This window comes from Pseudophryne corroboree, unplaced genomic scaffold, assembly GCF_028390025.1.
Source record: "Pseudophryne corroboree isolate aPseCor3 unplaced genomic scaffold, aPseCor3.hap2 scaffold_640, whole genome shotgun sequence".
NCBI classification, from domain to species: domain Eukaryota; kingdom Metazoa; phylum Chordata; class Amphibia; order Anura; family Myobatrachidae; genus Pseudophryne; species Pseudophryne corroboree.
Window position 1 is genome coordinate 30354 of NW_026970229.1, and position 24634 is coordinate 54987.

Consider the following 24634-nt stretch of genomic DNA (forward strand, 5'->3'; position numbering starts at 1 on the left):
AACAGGAGGCTTTAAAATTTCAATTCTAGTGTCCTTCGTTTGGGAGAAAAATGCAAAGGTACAAGACAGCTTTTCCTTGCCAATATCTCTCTTTTGCAAAGAGCTACGCATTGGAAAATTCAGGGCTATGTCGTGTAGATGATGGCCTAACAGGAGGCTTTAAAATTTTAATTCTAGTGTCCTTCGTTTGGGAGAAAAATGCAAAGGTACAAGACAGCTTTTCCTTGCCAATATCTCTCTTTTGCAAAGAGCTGCGCATTGGAAAATTCAGGGCTATGTCGTGTAGATGATGGCCTAACAGGAGGCTTTCAAATTTCAATTCTAGTGTCCTTCGTTTGGGAGAAAAATGCAAAGGTACAAGACAGCTTTTCCTTGCCAATATCTCTCTTTTGCAAAGAGCTGCGCATTGGAAAATTCAGGGCTATGTCGTGTAGATGATGGCTTAACAGGAGGCTTTAAAATTTTCTTTCTAGTGTCCTTCGTTTGGGAGAAAAATGCAATGGTACAAGACAGCTTTTCCTTGCCAATATCTCTCTTTTGCAAAGAGCTGCGCATTGGAAAAATCAGGGCTATGTCGTGTAGATGATGGCCTAACAGGAGGCTTTAAAATTTTCTTTCTAGTGTCCTTCGTTTGGGAGAAAAATGCAAAGGTACAAGACAGCTTTTCCTTGCCAATATCTCTCTTTTGCAAAGAGCTGCGCATTGGAAAATTCAGGGCTATGTCGTGTAGATGATGGCCTAACAGGAGGCTTTAAAATTTTAATTCTAGTGTCCTTCGTTTGGGAGAAAAATGCAAAGGTACAAGACAGCTTTTCCTTGCCAATATCTCTCTTTTGCAAAGAGCTACGCATTGGAAAATTCAGGGCTATGTCGTGTAGATGATGGCCTAACAGGAGGCTTTAAAATTTCAATTCTAGTGTCCTTCGTTTGGGAGAAAAATGCAAAGGTACAAGACAGCTTTTCCTTGCCAATATCTCTCTTTTGCAAAGAGCTACGCATTGGAAAATTCAGGGCTATGTCGTGTAGATGATGGCCTAACAGGAGGCTTTAAAATTTTAATTCTAGTGTCCTTCGTTTGGGAGAAAAATGCAAAGGTACAAGACAGCTTTTCCTTGCCAATATCTCTCTTTTGCAAAGAGCTGCGCATTGGAAAATTCAGGGCTATGTCGTGTAGATGATGGCCTAACAGGAGGCTTTAAAATTTTCTTTCTAGTGTCCTTCGTTTGGGAGAAAAATGCAATGGTACAAGACAGCTTTTCCTTGCCAATATCTCTCTTTTGCAAAGAGCTACGCATTGGAAAATTCAGGGCTATGTCGTGTAGATGATGGCCTAACAGGAGGCTTTAAAATTTTCTTTCTAGTGTCCTTCGTTTGGGAGAAAAATGCAATGGTACAAGACAGCTTTTCCTTGCCAATATCTCTCTTTTGCAAAGAGCTGCGCATTGGAAAATTCAGGGCTATGTCGTGTAGATGATGGCCTAACAGGAGGCTTTAAAATTTTCTTTCTAGTGTCCTTCGTTTGGGAGAAAAATGCAATGGTACAAGACAGCTTTTCCTTGCCAATATCTCTCTTTTGCAAAGAGCTGCGCATTGGAAAATTCAGGGCTATGTCGTGTAGATGATGGCCTAACAGGAGGCTTTAAAATTTCAATTCTAGTGTCCTTCGTTTGGGAGAAAAATGCAAAGGTACAAGACAGCTTTTCCTTGCCAATATCTCTCTTTTGCAAAGAGCTGCGCATTGGAAAATTCAGGGCTATGTCGCGTAGATGATGGCTTAACAGGAGGCTTTAAAATTTTCTTTCTAGTGTCCTTCGTTTGGGAGAAAAATGCAATGGTACAAGACAGCTTTTCCTTGCCAATATCTCTCTTTTGCAAAGAGCTGCGCATTGGAAAAATCAGGGCTATGTCGTGTAGATGATGGCCTAACAGGAGGCTTTAAAATTTTCTTTCTAGTGTCCTTCGTTTGGGAGAAAAATGCAAAGGTACAAGACAGCTTTTCCTTGCCAATATCTCTCTTTTGCAAAGAGCTGCGCATTGGAAAATTCAGGGCTATGTCGTGTAGATGATGGCCTAACAGGAGGCTTTAAAATTTTCTTTCTAGTGTCCTTCGTTTGGGAGAAAAATGCAATGGTACAAGACAGCTTTTCCTTGCCAATATCTCTCTTTTGCAAAGAGCTGCGCATTGGAAAAATCAGGGCTATGTCGTGTAGATGATGGCCTAACAGGAGGCTTTAAAATTTTAATTCTAGTGTCCTTCGTTTGGGAGAAAAATGCAAAGGTACAAGACAGCTTTTCCTTGCCAATATCTCTCTTTTGCAAAGAGCTGCGCATTGGAAAAATCAGGGCTATGTCGTGTAGATGATGGCATAACAGGAGGCTTTAAAATTTTAATTCTAGTGTCCTTCGTTTGGGAGAAAAATGCAAAGGTACAAGACAGCTTTTCCTTGCCAATATCTCTCTTTTGCAAAGAGCTGCGCATTGGAAAATTCAGGGCTATGTCGTGTAGATGATGGCCTAACAGGAGGCTTTAAAATTTCAATTCTAGTGTCCTTCGTTTGGGAGAAAAATGCAAAGGTACAAGACAGCTTTTCCTTGCCAATATCTCTCTTTTGCAAAGAGCTACGCATTGGAAAATTCAGGGCTATGTCGTGTAGATGATGGCCTAACAGGAGGCTTTAAAATTTTCTTTCTAGTGTCCTTCGTTTGGGAGAAAAATGCAAAGGTACAAGACAGCTTTTCCTTGCCAATATCTCTCTTTTGCAAAGAGCTGCGCATTGGAAAAATTAGGGCTATGTCGTGTAGATGATGGCCTAACAGGAGGCTTTAAAATTTTAATTCTAGTGTCCTTCGTTTGGGAGAAAAATGCAAAGGTACAAGACAGCTTTTCCTTGCCAATATCTCTCTTTTGCAAAGAGCTACGCATTGGAAAATTCAGGGCTATGTCGTGTAGATGATGGCCTAACAGGAGGCTTTAAAATTTTAATTCTAGTGTCCTTCGTTTGGGAGAAAAATGCAAAGGTACAAGACAGCTTTTCCTTGCCAATATCTCTCTTTTGCAAAGAGCTACGCATTGGAAAATTCAGGGCTATGTCGTGTAGATGATGGCCGAACAGGAGGCTTTCAAATTTTAATTCTAGTGTCCTTCGTTTGGGAGAAAAATGCAATGGTACAAGACAGCTTTTCCTTGCCAATATCTCTCTTTTGCAAAGAGCTACGCATTGGAAAATTCAGGGCTATGTCGTGTAGATGATGGCCTAACAGGAGGCTTTAAAATTTTCTTTCTAGTGTCCTTCGTTTGGGAGAAAAATGCAATGGTACAAGACAGCTTTTCCTTGCCAATATCTCTCTTTTGCAAAGAGCTGCGCATTGGAAAATGCAGGGCTATGTCGTGTAGATGATGGCCTAACAGGAGGCTTTAAAATTTTCTTTCTAGTGTCCTTCGTTTGGGAGAAAAATGCAAAGGTACAAGACAGCTTTTCCTTGCCAATATCTCTCTTTTGCAAAGAGCTGCGCATTGGAAAATTCAGGGCTATGTCGTGTAGATGATGGCCTAACAGGAGGCTTTAAAATTTTCTTTCTAGTGTCCTTCGTTTGGGAGAAAAATGCAATGGTACAAGACAGCTTTTCCTTGCCAATATCTCTCTTTTGCAAAGAGCTGCGCATTGGAAAATTCAGGGCTATGTCGTGTAGATGATGGCCTAACAGGAGGCTTTAAAATTTCAATTCTAGTGTCCTTCGTTTGGGAGAAAAATGCAAAGGTACAAGACAGCTTTTCCTTGCCAATATCTCTCTTTTGCAAAGAGCTGCGCATTGGAAAATTCAGGGCTATGTCGTGTAGATGATGGCTTAACAGGAGGCTTTAAAATTTTCTTTCTAGTGTCCTTCGTTTGGGAGAAAAATGCAATGGTACAAGACAGCTTTTCCTTGCCAATATCTCTCTTTTGCAAAGAGCTGCGCATTGGAAAATTCAGGGCTATGTCGTGTAGATGATGGCCTAACAGGAGGCTTTAAAATTTTCTTGCTAGTGTCCTTCGTTTGGGAGAAAAATGCAAAGGTACAAGACAGCTTTTCCTTGCCAATATCTCTCTTTTGCAAAGAGCTGCGCATTGGAAAATTCAGGGCTATGTCGTGTAGATGATGGCCTAACAGGAGGCTTTAAAATTTCAATTCTAGTGTCCTTCGTTTGGGAGAAAAATGCAAAGGTACAAGACAGCTTTTCCTTGCCAATATCTCTCTTTTGCAAAGAGCTGCGCATTGGAAAATTCAGGGCTATGTCGTGTAGATGATGGCTTAACAGGAGGCTTTAAAATTTTCTTTCTAGTGTCCTTCGTTTGGGAGAAAAATGCAATGGTACAAGACAGCTTTTCCTTGCCAATATCTCTCTTTTGCAAAGAGCTGCGCATTGGAAAATTCAGGGCTATGTCGTGTAGATGATGGCCTAACAGGAGGCTTTAAAATTTTCTTGCTAGTGTCCTTCGTTTGGGAGAAAAATGCAAAGGTACAAGACAGCTTTTCCTTGCCAATATCTCTCTTTTGCAAAGAGCTGCGCATTGGAAAATTCAGGGCTATGTCGTGTAGATGATGGCCTAACAGGAGGCTTTAAAATTTTCTTGCTAGTGTCCTTCGTTTGGGAGAAAAATGCAAAGGTACAAAACAGCTTTTCCTTGCCAATATCTCTCTTTTGCAAAGAGCTGCGCATTGGAAAATTCAGGGCTATGTCGTGTAGATGATGGCTTAACAGGAGGCTTTAAAATTTTCTTTCTAGTGTCCTTCGTTTGGGAGAAAAATGCAATGGTACAAGACAGCTTTTCCTTGCCAATATCTCTCTTTTGCAAAGAGCTGCGCATTGGAAAAATCAGGGCTATGTCGTGTAGATGATGGCCTAACAGGAGGCTTTAAAATTTTCTTTCTAGTGTCCTTCGTTTGGGAGAAAAATGCAATGGTACAAGACAGCTTTTCCTTGCCAATATCTCTCTTTTGCAAAGAGCTGCGCATTGGAAAATTCAGGGCTATGTCGTGTAGATGATGGCCTAACAGGAGGCTTTAAAATTTCAATTCTAGTGTCCTTCGTTTGGGAGAAAAATGCAAAGGTACAAGACAGCTTTTCCTTGCCAATATCTCTCTTTTGCAAAGAGCTGCGCATTGGAAAATTCAGGGCTATGTCGTGTAGATGATGGCCTAACAGGAGGCTTTAAAATTTTCTTTCTAGTGTCCTTCGTTTGGGAGAAAAATGCAATGGTACAAGACAGCTTTTCCTTGCCAATATCTCTCTTTTGCAAAGAGCTACGCATTGGAAAATTCAGGGCTATGTCGTGTAGATGATGGCCTAACAGGAGGCTTTAAAATTTTCTTTCTAGTGTCCTTCGTTTGGGAGAAAAATGCAATGGTACAAGACAGCTTTTCCTTGCCAATATCTCTCTTTTGCAAAGAGCTGCGCATTGGAAAATTCAGGGCTATGTCGTGTAGATGATGGCCTAACAGGAGGCTTTAAAATTTCAATTCTAGTGTCCTTCGTTTGGGAGAAAAATGCAAAGGTACAAGACAGCTTTTCCTTGCCAATATCTCTCTTTTGCAAAGAGCTGCGCATTGGAAAATTCAGGGCTATGTCGTGTAGATGATGGCTTAACAGGAGGCTTTAAAATTTTCTTTCTAGTTTCCTTCGTTTGGGAGAAAAATGCAATGGTACAAGACAGCTTTTCCTTGCCAATATCTCTCTTTTGCAAAGAGCTGCGCATTGGAAAAATCAGGGCTATGTCGTGTAGATGATGGCCTAACAGGAGGCTTTAAAATTTTCTTTCTAGTGTCCTTCGTTTGGGAGAAAAATGCAAAGGTACAAGACAGCTTTTCCTTGCCAATATCTCTCTTTTGCAAAGAGCTGCGCATTGGAAAATTCAGGGCTATGTCGTGTAGATGATGGCCTAACAGGAGGCTTTAAAATTTTCTTTCTAGTGTCCTTCGTTTGGGAGAAAAATGCAATGGTGCAAGACAGCTTTTCCTTGCCAATATCTCTCTTTTGCAAAGAGCTGCGCATTGGAAAAATCAGGGCTATGTCGTGTAGATGATGGCCTAACAGGAGGCTTTAAAATTTTAATTCTAGTGTCCTTCGTTTGGGAGAAAAATGCAAAGGTACAAGACAGCTTTTCCTTGCCAATATCTCTCTTTTGCAAAGAGCTGCGCATTGGAAAATTCAGGGCTATGTCGTGTAGATGATGGCCTAACAGGAGGCTTTAAAATTTCAATTCTAGTGTCCTTCGTTTGGGAGAAAAATGCAAAGGTACAAGACAGCTTTTCCTTGCCAATATGTCTCTTTTGCAAAGAGCTACGCATTGGAAAATTCAGGGCTATGTCGTGTAGATGATGGCCTAACAGGAGGCTTTAAAATTTTCTTTCTAGTGTCCTTCGTTTGGGAGAAAAATGCAAAGGTACAAGACAGCTTTTCCTTGCCAATATCTCTCTTTTGCAAAGAGCTGCGCATTGGAAAAATCAGGGCTATGTCGTGTAGATGATGGCCTAACAGGAGGCTTTAAAATTTTAATTCTAGTGTCCTTCGTTTGGGAGAAAAATGCAAAGGTACAAGACAGCTTTTCCTTGCCAATATCTCTCTTTTGCAAAGAGCTACGCATTGGAAAATTCAGGGCTATGTCGTGTAGATGATGGCCTAACAGGAGGCTTTAAAATTTTAATTCTAGTGTCCTTCGTTTGGGAGAAAAATGCAAAGGTACAAGACAGCTTTTCCTTGCCAATATCTCTCTTTTGCAAAGAGCTACGCATTGGAAAATTCAGGGCTATGTCGTGTAGATGATGGCCGAACAGGAGGCTTTCAAATTTTAATTCTAGTGTCCTTCGTTTGGGAGAAAAATGCAAAGGTACAAGACAGCTTTTCCTTGCCAATATCTCTCTTTTGCAAAGAGCTGCGCATTGGAAAATGCAGGGCTATGTCGTGTAGATGATGGCCTAACAGGAGGCTTTAAAATTTTCTTTCTAGTGTCCTTCGTTTGGGAGAAAAATGCAATGGTACAAGACAGCTTTTCCTTGCCAATATCTCTCTTTTGCAAAGAGCTGCGCATTGGAAAATGCAGGGCTATGTCGTGTAGATGATGGCCTAACAGGAGGCTTTAAAATTTTCTTTCTAGTGTCCTTCGTTTGGGAGAAAAATGCAAAGGTACAAGACAGCTTTTCCTTGCCAATATCTCTCTTTTGCAAAGAGCTGCGCATTGGAAAATTCAGGGCTATGTCGTGTAGATGATGGCCTAACAGGAGGCTTTAAAATTTTCTTTCTAGTGTCCTTCGTTTGGGAGAAAAATGCAATGGTACAAGACAGCTTTTCCTTGCCAATATCTCTCTTTTGCAAAGAGCTGCGCATTGGAAAATTCAGGGCTATGTCGTGTAGATGATGGCCTAACAGGAGGCTTTAAAATTTCAATTCTAGTGTCCTTCGTTTGGGAGAAAAATGCAAAGGTACAAGACAGCTTTTCCTTGCCAATATCTCTCTTTTGCAAAGAGATGCGCATTGGAAAATTCAGGGCTATGTCGTGTAGATGATGGCTTAACAGGAGGCTTTAAAATTTTCTTTCTAGTGTCCTTCGTTTGGGAGAAAAATGCAATGGTACAAGACAGCTTTTCCTTGCCAATATCTCTCTTTTGCAAAGAGCTGCGCATTGGAAAAATCAGGGCTATGTCGTGTAGATGATGGCCTAACAGGAGGCTTTAAAATTTTCTTTCTAGTGTCCTTCGTTTGGGAGAAAAATGCAAAGGTACAAGACAGCTTTTCCTTGCCAATATCTCTCTTTTGCAAAGAGCTGCGCATTGGAAAATTCAGGGCTATGTCGTGTAGATGATGGCCTAACAGGAGGCTTTAAAATTTTCTTTCTAGTGTCCTTCGTTTGGGAGAAAAATGCAATGGTGCAAGACAGCTTTTCCTTGCCAATATCTCTCTTTTGCAAAGAGCTGCGCATTGGAAAAATCAGGGCTATGTCGTGTAGATGATGGCCTAACAGGAGGCTTTAAAATTTTAATTCTAGTGTCCTTCGTTTGGGAGAAAAATGCAAAGGTACAAGACAGCTTTTCCTTGCCAATATCTCTCTTTTGCAAAGAGCTGCGCATTGGAAAATTCAGGGCTATGTCGTGTAGATGATGGCCTAACAGGAGGCTTTAAAATTTCAATTCTAGTGTCCTTCGTTTGGGAGAAAAATGCAAAGGTACAAGACAGCTTTTCCTTGCCAATATGTCTCTTTTGCAAAGAGCTACGCATTGGAAAATTCAGGGCTATGTCGTGTAGATGATGGCCTAACAGGAGGCTTTAAAATTTTCTTTCTAGTGTCCTTCGTTTGGGAGAAAAATGCAAAGGTACAAGACAGCTTTTCCTTGCCAATATCTCTCTTTTGCAAAGAGCTGCGCATTGGAAAAATCAGGGCTATGTCGTGTAGATGATGGCCTAACAGGAGGCTTTAAAATTTTAATTCTAGTGTCCTTCGTTTGGGAGAAAAATGCAAAGGTACAAGACAGCTTTTCCTTGCCAATATCTCTCTTTTGCAAAGAGCTACGCATTGGAAAATTCAGGGCTATGTCGTGTAGATGATGGCCTAACAGGAGGCTTTAAAATTTTAATTCTAGTGTCCTTCGTTTGGGAGAAAAATGCAAAGGTACAAGACAGCTTTTCCTTGCCAATATCTCTCTTTTGCAAAGAGCTACGCATTGGAAAATTCAGGGCTATGTCGTGTAGATGATGGCCGAACAGGAGGCTTTCAAATTTTAATTCTAGTGTCCTTCGTTTGGGAGAAAAATGCAAAGGTACAAGACAGCTTTTCCTTGCCAATATCTCTCTTTTGCAAAGAGCTGCGCATTGGAAAATGCAGGGCTATGTCGTGTAGATGATGGCCTAACAGGAGGCTTTAAAATTTTCTTTCTAGTGTCCTTCGTTTGGGAGAAAAATGCAATGGTACAAGACAGCTTTTCCTTGCCAATATCTCTCTTTTGCAAAGAGCTGCGCATTGGAAAATGCAGGGCTATGTGGTGTAGATGATGGCCTAACAGGAGGCTTTAAAATTTTCTTTCTAGTGTCCTTCGTTTGGGAGAAAAATGCAAAGGTACAAGACAGCTTTTCCTTGCCAATATCTCTCTTTTGCAAAGAGCTGCGCATTGGAAAATTCAGGGCTATGTCGTGTAGATGATGGCCTAACAGGAGGCTTTAAAATTTTCTTTCTAGTGTCCTTCGTTTGGGAGAAAAATGCAATGGTACAAGACAGCTTTTCCTTGCCAATATCTCTCTTTTGCAAAGAGCTGCGCATTGGAAAATTCAGGGCTATGTCGTGTAGATGATGGCCTAACAGGAGGCTTTAAAATTACAATTCTAGTGTCCTTCGTTTGGGAGAAAAATGCAAAGGTACAAGACAGCTTTTCCTTGCCAATATCTCTCTTTTGCAAAGAGATGCGCATTGGAAAATTCAGGGCTATGTCGTGTAGATGATGGCTTAACAGGAGGCTTTAAAATTTTCTTTCTAGTGTCCTTCGTTTGGGAGAAAAATGCAATGGTACAAGACAGCTTTTCCTTGCCAATATCTCTCTTTTGCAAAGAGCTGCGCATTGGAAAATGCAGGGCTATGTCGTGTAGATGATGGCCTAACAGGAGGCTTTAAAATTTTCTTGCTAGTGTCCTTCGTTTGGGAGAAAAATGCAAAGGTACAAGACAGCTTTTCCTTGCCAATATCTCTCTTTTGCAAAGAGCTGCGCATTGGAAAATTCAGGGCTATGTCGTGTAGATGATGGCTTAACAGGAGGCTTTAAAATTTTCTTTCTAGTGTCCTTCGTTTGGGAGAAAAATGCAATGGTACAAGACAGCTTTTCCTTGCCAATATCTCTCTTTTGCAAAGAGCTGCGCATTTGAAAAATCAGGGCTATGTCGTGTAGATGATGGCCTAACAGGAGGCTTTAAAATTTTCTTTCTAGTGTCCTTCGTTTGGGAGAAAAATGCAATGGTACAAGACAGCTTTTCCTTGCCAATATCTCTCTTTTGCAAAGAGCTGCGCATTGGAAAATTCAGGGCTATGTCGTGTAGATGATGGCCTAACAGGAGGCTTTAAAATTTCAATTCTAGTGTCCTTCGTTTGGGAGAAAAATGCAAAGGTACAAGACAGCTTTTCCTTGCCAATATCTCTCTTTTGCAAAGAGCTGCGCATTGGAAAATTCAGGGCTATGTCGTGTAGATGATGGCTTAACAGGAGGCTTTAAAATTTTCTTTCTAGTTTCCTTCGTTTGGGAGAAAAATGCAATGGTACAAGACAGCTTTTCCTTGCCAATATCTCTCTTTTGCAAAGAGCTGCGCATTGGAAAAATCAGGGCTATGTCGTGTAGATGATGGCCTAACAGGAGGCTTTAAAATTTTCTTTCTAGTGTCCTTCGTTTGGGAGAAAAATGCAAAGGTACAAGACAGCTTTTCCTTGCCAATATCTCTCTTTTGCAAAGAGCTGCGCATTGGAAAATTCAGGGCTATGTCGTGTAGATGATGGCCTAACAGGAGGCTTTAAAATTTTCTTTCTAGTGTCCTTCGTTTGGGAGAAAAATGCAATGGTGCAAGACAGCTTTTCCTTGCCAATATCTCTCTTTTGCAAAGAGCTGCGCATTGGAAAAATCAGGGCTATGTCGTGTAGATGATGGCCTAACAGGAGGCTTTAAAATTTTAATTCTAGTGTCCTTCGTTTGGGAGAAAAATGCAAAGGTACAAGACAGCTTTTCCTTGCCAATATCTCTCTTTTGCAAAGAGCTGCGCATTGGAAAATTCAGGGCTATGTCGTGTAGATGATGGCCTAACAGGAGGCTTTAAAATTTCAATTCTAGTGTCCTTCGTTTGGGAGAAAAATGCAAAGGTACAAGACAGCTTTTCCTTGCCAATATGTCTCTTTTGCAAAGAGCTACGCATTGGAAAATTCAGGGCTATGTCGTGTAGATGATGGCCTAACAGGAGGCTTTAAAATTTTCTTTCTAGTGTCCTTCGTTTGGGAGAAAAATGCAAAGGTACAAGACAGCTTTTCCTTGCCAATATCTCTCTTTTGCAAAGAGCTGCGCATTGGAAAAATCAGGGCTATGTCGTGTAGATGATGGCCTAACAGGAGGCTTTAAAATTTTAATTCTAGTGTCCTTCGTTTGGGAGAAAAATGCAAAGGTACAAGACAGCTTTTCCTTGCCAATATCTCTCTTTTGCAAAGAGCTACGCATTGGAAAATTCAGGGCTATGTCGTGTAGATGATGGCCTAACAGGAGGCTTTAAAATTTTAATTCTAGTGTCCTTCGTTTGGGAGAAAAATGCAAAGGTACAAGACAGCTTTTCCTTGCCAATATCTCTCTTTTGCAAAGAGCTACGCATTGGAAAATTCAGGGCTATGTCGTGTAGATGATGGCCGAACAGGAGGCTTTCAAATTTTAATTCTAGTGTCCTTCGTTTGGGAGAAAAATGCAAAGGTACAAGACAGCTTTTCCTTGCCAATATCTCTCTTTTGCAAAGAGCTGCGCATTGGAAAATGCAGGGCTATGTCGTGTAGATGATGGCCTAACAGGAGGCTTTAAAATTTTCTTTCTAGTGTCCTTCGTTTGGGAGAAAAATGCAATGGTACAAGACAGCTTTTCCTTGCCAATATCTCTCTTTTGCAAAGAGCTGCGCATTGGAAAATGCAGGGCTATGTCGTGTAGATGATGGCCTAACAGGAGGCTTTAAAATTTTCTTTCTAGTGTCCTTCGTTTGGGAGAAAAATGCAAAGGTACAAGACAGCTTTTCCTTGCCAATATCTCTCTTTTGCAAAGAGCTGCGCATTGGAAAATTCAGGGCTATGTCGTGTAGATGATGGCCTAACAGGAGGCTTTAAAATTTTCTTTCTAGTGTCCTTCGTTTGGGAGAAAAATGCAATGGTACAAGACAGCTTTTCCTTGCCAATATCTCTCTTTTGCAAAGAGCTGCGCATTGGAAAATTCAGGGCTATGTCGTGTAGATGATGGCCTAACAGGAGGCTTTAAAATTTCAATTCTAGTGTCCTTCGTTTGGGAGAAAAATGCAAAGGTACAAGACAGCTTTTCCTTGCCAATATCTCTCTTTTGCAAAGAGATGCGCATTGGAAAATGCAGGGCTATGTCGTGTAGATGATGGCCTAACAGGAGGCTTTAAAATTTTCTTGCTAGTGTCCTTCGTTTGGGAGAAAAATGCAAAGGTACAAGACAGCTTTTCCTTGCCAATATCTCTCTTTTGCAAAGAGCTGCGCATTGGAAAATTCAGGGCTATGTCGTGTAGATGATGGCCTAACAGGAGGCTTTAAAATTTCAATTCTAGTGTCCTTCGTTTGGGAGAAAAATGCAAAGGTACAAGACAGCTTTTCCTTGCCAATATCTCTCTTTTGCAAAGAGCTGCGCATTGGAAAATTCAGGGCTATGTCGTGTAGATGATGGCTTAACAGGAGGCTTTAAAATTTTCTTGCTAGTGTCCTTCGTTTGGGAGAAAAATGCAAAGGTACAAGACAGCTTTTCCTTGCCAATATCTCTCTTTTGCAAAGAGCTGCGCATTGGAAAATTCAGGGCTATGTCGTGTAGATGATGGCCTAACAGGAGGCTTTAAAATTTCAATTCTAGTGTCCTTCGTTTGGGAGAAAAATGCAAAGGTACAAGACAGCTTTTCCTTGCCAATATCTCTCTTTTGCAAAGAGCTGCGCATTGGAAAATTCAGGGCTATGTCGTGTAGATGATGGCTTAACAGGAGGCTTTAAAATTTTCTTTCTAGTGTCCTTCGTTTGGGAGAAAAATGCAATGGTACAAGACAGCTTTTCCTTGCCAATATCTCTCTTTTGCAAAGAGCTGCGCATTTGAAAAATCAGGGCTATGTCGTGTAGATGATGGCCTAACAGGAGGCTTTAAAATTTTCTTTCTAGTGTCCTTCGTTTGGGAGAAAAATGCAATGGTACAAGACAGCTTTTCCTTGCCAATATCTCTCTTTTGCAAAGAGCTGCGCATTGGAAAATTCAGGGCTATGTCGTGTAGATGATGGCCTAACTGGAGGCTTTAAAATTTTATTTCTAGTGTCCTTCGTTTGGGAGAAAAATGCAAAGGTACAAGACAGCTTTTCCTTGCCAATATCTCTCTTTTGCAAAGAGCTGCGCATTGGAAAATTCAGGGCTATGTCGTGTAGATGATGGCTTAACAGGAGGCTTTAAAATTTTCTTTCTAGTGTCCTTCGTTTGGGAGAAAAATGCAAAGGTACAAGACAGCTTTTCCTTGCCAATATCTCTCTTTTGCAAAGAGCTGCGCATTGGAAAAATCAGGGCTATGTCGTGTAGATGATGGCCTAACAGGAGGCTTTAAAATTTTAATTCTAGTGTCCTTCGTTTGGGAGAAAAATGCAAAGGTACAAGACAGCTTTTCCTTGCCAATATCTCTCTTTTGCAAAGAGCTACGCATTGGAAAATTCAGGGCTATGTCGTGTAGATGATGGCCTAACAGGAGGCTTTAAAATTTTAATTCTAGTGTCCTTCGTTTGGGAGAAAAATGCAAAGGTACAAGACAGCTTTTCCTTGCCAATATCTCTCTTTTGCAAAGAGCTACGCATTGGAAAATACAGGGCTATGTCGTGTAGATGATGGCCGAACAGGAGGCTTTCAAATTTTAATTCTAGTGTCCTTCGTTTGGGAGAAAAATGCAAAGGTACAAGACAGCTTTTCCTTGCCAATATCTCTCTTTTGCAAAGAGCTGCGCATTGGAAAATTCAGGGCTATGTCGTGTAGATGATGGCCTAACAGGAGGCTTTAAAATTTTCTTTCTAGTGTCCTTCGTTTGGGAGAAAAATGCAATGGTACAAGACAGCTTTTCCTTGCCAATATCTCTCTTTTGCAAAGAGCTACGCATTGGAAAATTCAGGGCTATGTCGTGTAGATGATGGCCTAACAGGAGGCTTTAAAATTTTCTTTCTAGTGTCCTTCGTTTGGGAGAAAAATGCAATGGTACAAGACAGCTTTTCCTTGCCAATATCTCTCTTTTGCAAAGAGCTGCGCATTGGAAAATTCAGGGCTATGTCGTGTAGATGATGGCCTAACAGGAGGCTTTAAAATTTCAATTCTAGTGTCCTTCGTTTGGGAGAAAAATGCAAAGGTACAAGACAGCTTTTCCTTGCCAATATCTCTCTTTTGCAAAGAGCTGCGCATTGGAAAATTCAGGGCTATGTCGTGTAGATGATGGCCTAACAGGAGGCTTTAAAATTTTCTTTCTAGTGTCCTTCGTTTGGGAGAAAAATGCAATGGTACAAGACAGCTTTTCCTTGCCAATATCTCTCTTTTGCAAAGAGCTACGCATTGGAAAATTCAGGGCTATGTCGTGTAGATGATGGCCTAACAGGAGGCTTTAAAATTTTCTTTCTAGTGTCCTTCGTTTGGGAGAAAAATGCAATGGTACAAGACAGCTTTTCCTTGCCAATATCTCTCTTTTGCAAAGAGCTGCGCATTGGAAAATTCAGGGCTATGTCGTGTAGATGATGGCCTAACAGGAGGCTTTAAAATTTCAATTCTAGTGTCCTTCGTTTGGGAGAAAAATGCAAAGGTACAAGACAGCTTTTCCTTGCCAATATCTCTCTTTTGCAAAGAGCTGCGCATTGGAAAATTCAGGGCTATGTCGTGTAGATGATGGCTTAACAGGAGGCTTTAAAATTTTCTTTCTAGTTTCCTTCGTTTGGGAGAAAAATGCAATGGTACAAGACAGCTTTTCCTTGCCAATATCTCTCTTTTGCAAAGAGCTACGCATTGGAAAATACAGGGCTATGTCGTGTAGATGATGGCCGAACAGGAGGCTTTCAAATTTTAATTCTAGTGTCCTTCGTTTGGGAGAAAAATGCAAAGGTACAAGACAGCTTTTCCTTGCCAATATCTCTCTTTTGCAAAGAGCTGCGCATTGGAAAATTCAGGGCTATGTCGTGTAGATGATGGCCTAACAGGAGGCTTTAAAATTTTCTTTCTAGTGTCCTTCGTTTGGGAGAAAAATGCAATGGTACAAGACAGCTTTTCCTTGCCAATATCTCTCTTTTGCAAAGAGCTACGCATTGGAAAATTCAGGGCTATGTCGTGTAGATGATGGCCTAACAGGAGGCTTTAAAATTTTCTTTCTAGTGTCCTTCGTTTGGGAGAAAAATGCAATGGTACAAGACAGCTTTTGCTTGCCAATATCTCTCTTTTGCAAAGAGCTGCGCATTGGAAAATTCAGGGCTATGTCGTGTAGATGATGGCCTAACAGGAGGCTTTAAAATTTCAATTCTAGTGTCCTTCGTTTGGGAGAAAAATGCAAAGGTACAAGACAGCTTTTCCTTGCCAATATCTCTCTTTTGCAAAGAGCTGCGCATTGGAAAATTCAGGGCTATGTCGTGTAGATGATGGCCTAACAGGAGGCTTTAAAATTTTCTTTCTAGTGTCCTTCGTTTGGGAGAAAAATGCAATGGTACAAGACAGCTTTTCCTTGCCAATATCTCTCTTTTGCAAAGAGCTACGCATTGGAAAATTCAGGGCTATGTCGTGTAGATGATGGCCTAACAGGAGGCTTTAAAATTTTCTTTCTAGTGTCCTTCGTTTGGGAGAAAAATGCAATGGTACAAGACAGCTTTTCCTTGCCAATATCTCTCTTTTGCAAAGAGCTGCGCATTGGAAAATTCAGGGCTATGTCGTGTAGATGATGGCCTAACAGGAGGCTTTAAAATTTCAATTCTAGTGTCCTTCGTTTGGGAGAAAAATGCAAAGGTACAAGACAGCTTTTCCTTGCCAATATCTCTCTTTTGCAAAGAGCTGCGCATTGGAAAATTCAGGGCTATGTCGTGTAGATGATGGCTTAACAGGAGGCTTTAAAATTTTCTTTCTAGTTTCCTTCGTTTGGGAGAAAAATGCAATGGTACAAGACAGCTTTTCCTTGCCAATATCTCTCTTTTGCAAAGAGCTGCGCATTGGAAAAATCAGGGCTATGTCGTGTAGATGATGGCCTAACAGGAGGCTTTAAAATTTTCTTTCTAGTGTCCTTCGTTTGGGAGAAAAATGCAAAGGTACAAGACAGCTTTTCCTTGCCAATATCTCTCTTTTGCAAAGAGCTGCGCATTGGAAAATTCAGGGCTATGTCGTGTAGATGATGGCCTAACAGGAGGCTTTAAAATTTTCTTTCTAGTGTCCTTCGTTTGGGAGAAAAATGCAATGGTGCAAGACAGCTTTTCCTTGCCAATATCTCTCTTTTGCAAAGAGCTGCGCATTGGAAAAATCAGGGCTATGTCGTGTAGATGATGGCCTAACAGGAGGCTTTAAAATTTTAATTCTAGTGTCCTTCGTTTGGGAGAAAAATGCAAAGGTACAAGACAGCTTTTCCTTGCCAATATCTCTCTTTTGCAAAGAGCTGCGCATTGGAAAATTCAGGGCTATGTCGTGTAGATGATGGCCTAACAGGAGGCTTTAAAATTTCAATTCTAGTGTCCTTCGTTTGGGAGAAAAATGCAAAGGTACAAGACAGCTTTTCCTTGCCAATATGTCTCTTTTGCAAAGAGCTACGCATTGGAAAATTCAGGGCTATGTCGTGTAGATGATGGCCTAACAGGAGGCTTTAAAATTTTCTTTCTAGTGTCCTTCGTTTGGGAGAAAAATGCAAAGGTACAAGACAGCTTTTCCTTGCCAATATCTCTCTTTTGCAAAGAGCTGCGCATTGGAAAAATCAGGGCTATGTCGTGTAGATGATGGCCTAACAGGAGGCTTTAAAATTTTAATTCTAGTGTCCTTCGTTTGGGAGAAAAATGCAAAGGTACAAGACAGCTTTTCCTTGCCAATATCTCTCTTTTGCAAAGAGCTACGCATTGGAAAATTCAGGGCTATGTCGTGTAGATGATGGCCTAACAGGAGGCTTTAAAATTTTAATTCTAGTGTCCTTCGTTTGGGAGAAAAATGCAAAGGTACAAGACAGCTTTTCCTTGCCAATATCTCTCTTTTGCAAAGAGCTACGCATTGGAAAATTCAGGGCTATGTCGTGTAGATGATGGCCGAACAGGAGGCTTTCAAATTTTAATTCTAGTGTCCTTCGTTTGGGAGAAAAATGCAAAGGTACAAGACAGCTTTTCCTTGCCAATATCTCTCTTTTGCAAAGAGCTGCGCATTGGAAAATGCAGGGCTATGGCCTAACAGGAGGCTTTAAAATTTTCTTTCTAGTGTCCTTCGTTTGGGAGAAAAATGCAATGGTACAAGACAGCTTTTCCTTGCCAATATCTCTCTTTTGCAAAGAGCTGCGCATTGGAAAATGCAGGGCTATGTGGTGTAGATGATGGCCTAACAGGAGGCTTTAAAATTTTCTTTCTAGTGTCCTTCGTTTGGGAGAAAAATGCAAAGGTACAAGACAGCTTTTCCTTGCCAATATCTCTCTTTTGCAAAGAGCTGCGCATTGGAAAATTCAGGGCTATGTCGTGTAGATGATGGCCTAACAGGAGGCTTTAAAATTTTCTTTCTAGTGTCCTTCGTTTGGGAGAAAAATGCAATGGTACAAGACAGCTTTTCCTTGCCAATATCTCTCTTTTGCAAAGAGCTGCGCATTGGAAAATTCAGGGCTATGTCGTGTAGATGATGGCCTAACAGGAGGCTTTAAAATTTCAATTCTAGTGTCCTTCGTTTGGGAGAAAAATGCAAAGGTACAAGACAGCTTTTCCTTGCCAATATCTCTCTTTTGCAAAGAGATGCGCATTGGAAAATTCAGGGCTATGTCGTGTAGATGATGGCTTAACAGGAGGCTTTAAAATTTTCTTTCTAGTGTCCTTCGTTTGGGAGAAAAATGCAATGGTACAAGACAGCTTTTCCTTGCCAATATCTCTCTTTTGCAAAGAGCTGCGCATTGGAAAATGCAGGGCTATGTCGTGTAGATGATGGCCTAACAGGAGGCTTTAAAATTTTCTTGCTAGTGTCCTTCGTTTGGGAGAAAAATGCAAAGGTACAAGACAGCTTTTCCTTGCCAATATCTCTCTTTTGCAAAGAGCTGCGCATTGGAAAATTCAGGGCTATGTCGTGTAGATGATGGCCTAACAGGAGGCTTTAAAATTTCAATTCTAGTGTCCTTCGTTTGGGAGAAAAATGCAAAGGTACAAGACAGCTTTTCCTTGCCAATATCTCTCTTTTGCAAAGAGCTGCGCATTGGAAAATTCAGGGCTATGTCGTGTAGATGATGGCTTAACAGGAGGCTTTAAAATTTTCTTTCTAGTGTCCTTCGTTTGGGAGAAAAATGCAATGGTACAAGACAGCTTTTCCTTGCCAATATCTCTCTTTTGCAAAGAGCTACGCATTGGAAAATTCAGGGCTATGTCGTGTAGATGATGGCCTAACAGGAGGCTTTAAAATTTTCTTTCTAGTGTCCTTCGTTTGGGAGAAAAATGCAATGGTACAAGACAGCTTTTCCTTGCCAATATCTCTCTTTTGCAAAGAGCTGCGCATTGGAAAATTCAGGGCTATGTCGTGTAGATGATGGCCTAACAGGAGGCTTTAAAATTTCAATTCTAGTGTCCTTCGTTTGGGAGAAAAATGCAAAGGTACAAGACAGCTTTTCCTTGCCAATATCTCTCTTTTGCAAAGAGCTGCGCATTGGAAAATTCAGGGCTATGTCGTGTAGATGATGGCCTAACAGGAGGCTTTAAAATTTTCTTTCTAGTGTCCTTCGTTTGGGAGAAAAATGCAATGGTACAAGACAGCTTTTCCTTGCCAATATCTCTCTTTTGCAAAGAGCTACGCATTGGAAAATTCAGGGCTATGTCGTGTAGATGATGGCCTAACAGGAGGCTTTAAAATTTTCTTTCTAGTGTCCTTCGTTTGGGAGAAAAATGCAATGGTACAAGACAGCTTTTCCTTGCCAATATCTCTCTTTTGCAAAGAGCTGCGCATTGGAAAATTCAGGGCTATGTCGTGTAGATGATGGCCTAACAGGAGGCTTTAAAATTTCAATTCTAGTGTCCTTCGTTTGGGAGAAAAATGCAAAGGTACAAGACAGCTTTTCCTTGCCAATATCTCTCTTTTGCAAAGAGCTGCGCATTGGAAAATTCAGGGCTATGTCGTGTAGATGATGGCTTAACAGGAGGCTTTAAAATTTTCTTTCTAGTTTCCTTCGTTTGGGAGAAAAATGCAATGGTACAAGACAGCTTTTCCTTGCCAATATCTCTCTTTTGCAAAGAGCTGCGCATTGGAAAAATCAGGGCTATGTCGTGTAGATGATGGCCTAACAGGAGGCTTTAAAATTTTCTTTCTAGTGTCCTTCGTTTGGGAGAAAAATGCAAAGGTACAAGACAGCTTTTCCTTGCCAATATCTCTCTTTTGCAAAGAGCTGCGCATTGGAAAATTCAGGGCTATGTCGTGTAGATGATGGCCTAACAGGAGGCTTTAAAATTTTCTTTCTAGTGTCCTTCGTTTGGGAGAAAAATGCAATGGTGCAAGACAGCTTTTCCTTGCCAATATCTCTCTTTTGCAAAGAGCTGCGCATTGGAAAAATCAGGGCTATGTCGTGTAGATGATGGCCTAACAGGAGGCTTTAAAATTTTAATTCTAGTGTCCTTCGTTTGGGAGAAAAATGCAAAGGTACAAGACAGCTTTTCCTTGCCAATATCTCTCTTTTGCAAAGAGCTGCGCATTGGAAAATTCAGGGCTATGTCGTGTAGATGATGGCCTAACAGGAGGCTTTAAAATTTCAATTCTAGTGTCCTTCGTTTGGGAGAAAAATGCAAAGGTACAAGACAGCTTTTCCTTGCCAATATGTCTCTTTTGCAAAGAGCTACGCATTGGAAAATTCAGGGCTATGTCGTGTAGATGATGGCCTAACAGGAGGCTTTAAAATTTTCTTTCTAGTGTCCTTCGTTTGGGAGAAAAATGCAAAGGTACAAGACAGCTTTTCCTTGCCAATATCTCTCTTTTGCAAAGAGCTGCGCATTGGAAAAATCAGGGCTATGTCGTGTAGATGATGGCCTAACAGGAGGCTTTAAAATTTTAATTCTAGTGTCCTTCGTTTGGGAGAAAAATGCAAAGGTACAAGACAGCTTTTCCTTGCCAATATCTCTCTTTTGCAAAGAGCTACGCATTGGAAAATTCAGGGCTATGTCGTGTAGATGATGGCCTAACAGGAGGCTTTAAAATTTTAATTCTAGTGTCCTTCGTTTGGGAGAAAAATGCAAAGGTACAAGACAGCTTTTCCTTGCCAATATCTCTCTTTTGCAAAGAGCTACGCATTGGAAAATTCAGGGCTATGTCGTGTAGATGATGGCCGAACAGGAGGCTTTCAAATTTTAATTCTAGTGTCCTTCGTTTGGGAGAAAAATGCAAAGGTACAAGACAGCTTTTCCTTGCCAATATCTCTCTTTTGCAAAGAGCTGCGCATTGGAAAATGCAGGGCTATGTCGTGTAGATGATGGCCTAACAGGAGGCTTTAAAATTTTCTTTCTAGTGTCCTTCGTTTGGGAGAAAAATGCAATGGTACAAGACAGCTTTTCCTTGCCAATATCTCTCTTTTGCAAAGAGCTGCGCATTGGAAAATGCAGGGCTATGTGGTGTAGATGATGGCCTAACAGGAGGCTTTAAAATTTTCTTTCTAGTGTCCTTCGTTTGGGAGAAAAATGCAAAGGTACAAGACAGCTTTTCCTTGCCAATATCTCTCTTTTGCAAAGAGCTGCGCATTGGAAAATTCAGGGCTATGTCGTGTAGATGATGGCCTAACAGGAGGCTTTAAAATTTTCTTTCTAGTGTCCTTCGTTTGGGAGAAAAATGCAATGGTACAAGACAGCTTTTCCTTGCCAATATCTCTCTTTTGCAAAGAGCTGCGCATTGGAAAATTCAGGGCTATGTCGTGTAGATGATGGCCTAACAGGAGGCTTTAAAATTACAATTCTAGTGTCCTTCGTTTGGGAGAAAAATGCAAAGGTACAAGACAGCTTTTCCTTGCCAATATCTCTCTTTTGCAAAGAGATGCGCATTGGAAAATTCAGGGCTATGTCGTGTAGATGATGGCTTAACAGGAGGCTTTAAAATTTTCTTTCTAGTGTCCTTCGTTTGGGAGAAAAATGCAATGGTACAAGACAGCTTTTCCTTGCCAATATCTCTCTTTTGCAAAGAGCTGCGCATTGGAAAATGCAGGGCTATGTCGTGTAGATGATGGCCTAACAGGAGGCTTTAAAATTTTCTTGCTAGTGTCCTTCGTTTGGGAGAAAAATGCAATGGTGCAAGACAGCTTTTCCTTGCCAATATCTCTCTTTTGCAAAGAGCTGCGCATTGGAAAAATCAGGGCTATGTCGTGTAGATGATGGCCTAACAGGAGGCTTTAAAATTTTAATTCTAGTGTCCTTCGTTTGGGAGAAAAATGCAAAGGTACAAGACAGCTTTTCCTTGCCAATATCTCTCTTTTGCAAAGAGCTGCGCATTGGAAAATTCAGGGCTATGTCGTGTAGATGATGGCCTAACAGGAGGCTTTAAAATTTCAATTCTAGTGTCCTTCGTTTGGGAGAAAAATGCAAAGGTACAAGACAGCTTTTCCTTGCCAATATGTCTCTTTTGCAAAGAGCTACGCATTGGAAAATTCAGGGCTATGTCGTGTAGATGATGGCCTAACAGGAGGCTTTAAAATTTTCTTTCTAGTGTCCTTCGTTTGGGAGAAAAATGCAAAGGTACAAGACAGCTTTTCCTTGCCAATATCTCTCTTTTGCAAAGAGCTGCGCATTGGAAAAATCAGGGCTATGTCGTGTAGATGATGGCCTAACAGGAGGCTTTAAAATTTTAATTCTAGTGTCCTTCGTTTGGGAGAAAAATGCAAAGGTACAAGACAGCTTTTCCTTGCCAATATCTCTCTTTTGCAAAGAGCTACGCATTGGAAAATTCAGGGCTATGTCGTGTAGATGATGGCCTAACAGGAGGCTTTAAAATTTTAATTCTAGTGTCCTTCGTTTGGGAGAAAAATGCAAAGGTACAAGACAGCTTTTCCTTGCCAATATCTCTCTTTTGCAAAGAGCTACGCATTGCAAAATTCAGGGCTATGTCGTGTAGATGATGGCCGAACAGGAGGCTTTCAAATTTTAATTCTAGTGTCCTTCGTTTGGGAGAAAAATGCAAAGGTACAAGACAGCTTTTCCTTGCCAATATCTCTCTTTTGCAAAGAGCTGCGCATTGGAAAATGCAGGGCTATGTCGTGTAGATGATGGCCTAACAGGAGGCTTTAAAATTTTCTTTCTAGTGTCCTTCGTTTGGGAGAAAAATGCAATGGTACAAGACAGCTTTTCCTTGCCAATATCTCTCTTTTGCAAAGAGCTGCGCATTGGAAAATGCAGGGCTATGTGGTGTAGATGATGGCCTAACAGGAGGCTTTAAAATTTTCTTTCTAGTGTCCTTCGTTTGGGAGAAAAATGCAAAGGTACAAGACAGCTTTTCCTTGCCAATATCTCTCTTTTGCAAAGAGCTGCGCATTGGAAAATTCAGGGCTATGTCGTGTAGATGATGGCCTAACAGGAGGCTTTAAAATTTTCTTTCTAGTGTCCTTCGTTTGGGAGAAAAATGCAATGGTACAAGACAGCTTTTCCTTGCCAATATCTCTCTTTTGCAAAGAGCTGCGCATTGGAAAATTCAGGGCTATGTCGTGTAGATGATGGCCTAACAGGAGGCTTTAAAATTACAATTCTAGTGTCCTTCGTTTGGGAGAAAAATGCAAAGGTACAAGACAGCTTTTCCTTGCCAATATCTCTCTTTTGCAAAGAGATGCGCATTGGAAAATTCAGGGCTATGTCGTGTAGATGATGGCTTAACAGGAGGCTTTAAAATTTTCTTTCTAGTGTCCTTCGTTTGGGAGAAAAATGCAATGGTACAAGACAGCTTTTCCTTGCCAATATCTCTCTTTTGCAAAGAGCTGCGCATTGGAAAATGCAGGGCTATGTCGTGTAGATGATGGCCTAACAGGAGGCTTTAAAATTTTCTTGCTAGTGTCCTTCGTTTGGGAGAAAAATGCAAAGGTACAAGACAGCTTTTCCTTGCCAATATCTCTCTTTTGCAAAGAGCTGCGCATTGGAAAATTCAGGGCTATGTCGTGTAGATGATGGCCTAACAGGAGGCTTTAAAATTTCAATTCTAGTGTCCTTCGTTTGGGAGAAAAATGCAAAGGTACAAGACAGCTTTTCCTTGCCAATATCTCTCTTTTGCAAAGAGCTGCGCATTGGAAAATTCAGGGCTATGTCGTGTAGATGATGGCTTAACAGGAGGCTTTAAAATTTTCTTTCTAGTGTCCTTCGTTTGGGAGAAAAATGCAATGGTACAAGACAGCTTTTCCTTGCCAATATCTCTCTTTTGCAAAGAGCTGCGCATTTGAAAAATCAGGGCTATGTCGTGTAGATGATGGCCTAACAGGAGGCTTTAAAATTTTCTTTCTAGTGTCCTTCGTTTGGGAGAAAAATGCAATGGTACAAGACAGCTTTTCCTTGCCAATATCTCTCTTTTGCAAAGAGCTGCGCATTGGAAAATTCAGGGCTATGTCGTGTAGATGATGGCCTAACAGGAGGCTTTAAAATTTTCTTTCTAGTGTCCTTCGTTTGGGAGAAAAATGCAAAGGTACAAGACAGCTTTTCCTTGCCAATATCTCTCTTTTGCAAAGAGCTGCGCATTGGAAAAATCAGGGCTATGTCGTGTAGATGATGGCCTAACAGGAGGCTTTAAAATTTTAATTCTAGTGTCCTTCGTTTGGGAGAAAAATGCAAAGGTACAAGACAGCTTTTCCTTGCCAATATCTCTCTTTTGCAAAGAGCTACGCATTGGAAAATTCAGGGCTATGTCGTGTAGATGATGGCCTAACAGGAGGCTTTAAAATTTTAATTCTAGTGTCCTTCGTTTGGGAGAAAAATGCAAAGGTACAAGACAGCTTTTCCTTGCCAATATCTCTCTTTTGCAAAGAGCTACGCATTGGAAAATACAGGGCTATGTCGTGTAGATGATGGCCGAACAGGAGGCTTTCAAATTTTAATTCTAGTGTCCTTCGTTTGGGAGAAAAATGCAAAGGTACAAGACAGCTTTTCCTTGCCAATATCTCTCTTTTGCAAAGAGCTGCGCATTGGAAAATTCAGGGCTATGTCGTGTAGATGATGGCCTAACAGGAGGCTTTAAAATTTTCTTTCTAGTGTCCTTCGTTTGGGAGAAAAATGCAATGGTACAAGACAGCTTTTCCTTGCCAATATCTCTCTTTTGCAAAGAGCTACGCATTGGAAAATTCAGGGCTATGTCGTGTAGATGATGGCCTAACAGGAGGCTTTAAAATTTTCTTTCTAGTGTCCTTCGTTTGGGAGAAAAATGCAATGGTACAAGACAGCTTTTCCTTGCCAATATCTCTCTTTTGCAAAGAGCTGCGCATTGGAAAATGCAGGGCTATGTCGTGTAGATGATGGCCTAACAGGAGGCTTTAAAATTTTCTTTCTAGTGTCCTTCGTTTGGGAGAAAAATGCAAAGGTACAAGACAGCTTTTCCTTGCCAATATCTCTCTTTTGCAAAGAGCTGCGCATTGGAAAATTCAGGGCTATGTCGTGTAGATGATGGCCTAACAGGAGGCTTTAAAATTTTCTTGCTAGTGTCCTTCGTTTGGGAGAAAAATGCAAAGGTACAAGACAGCTTTTCCTTGC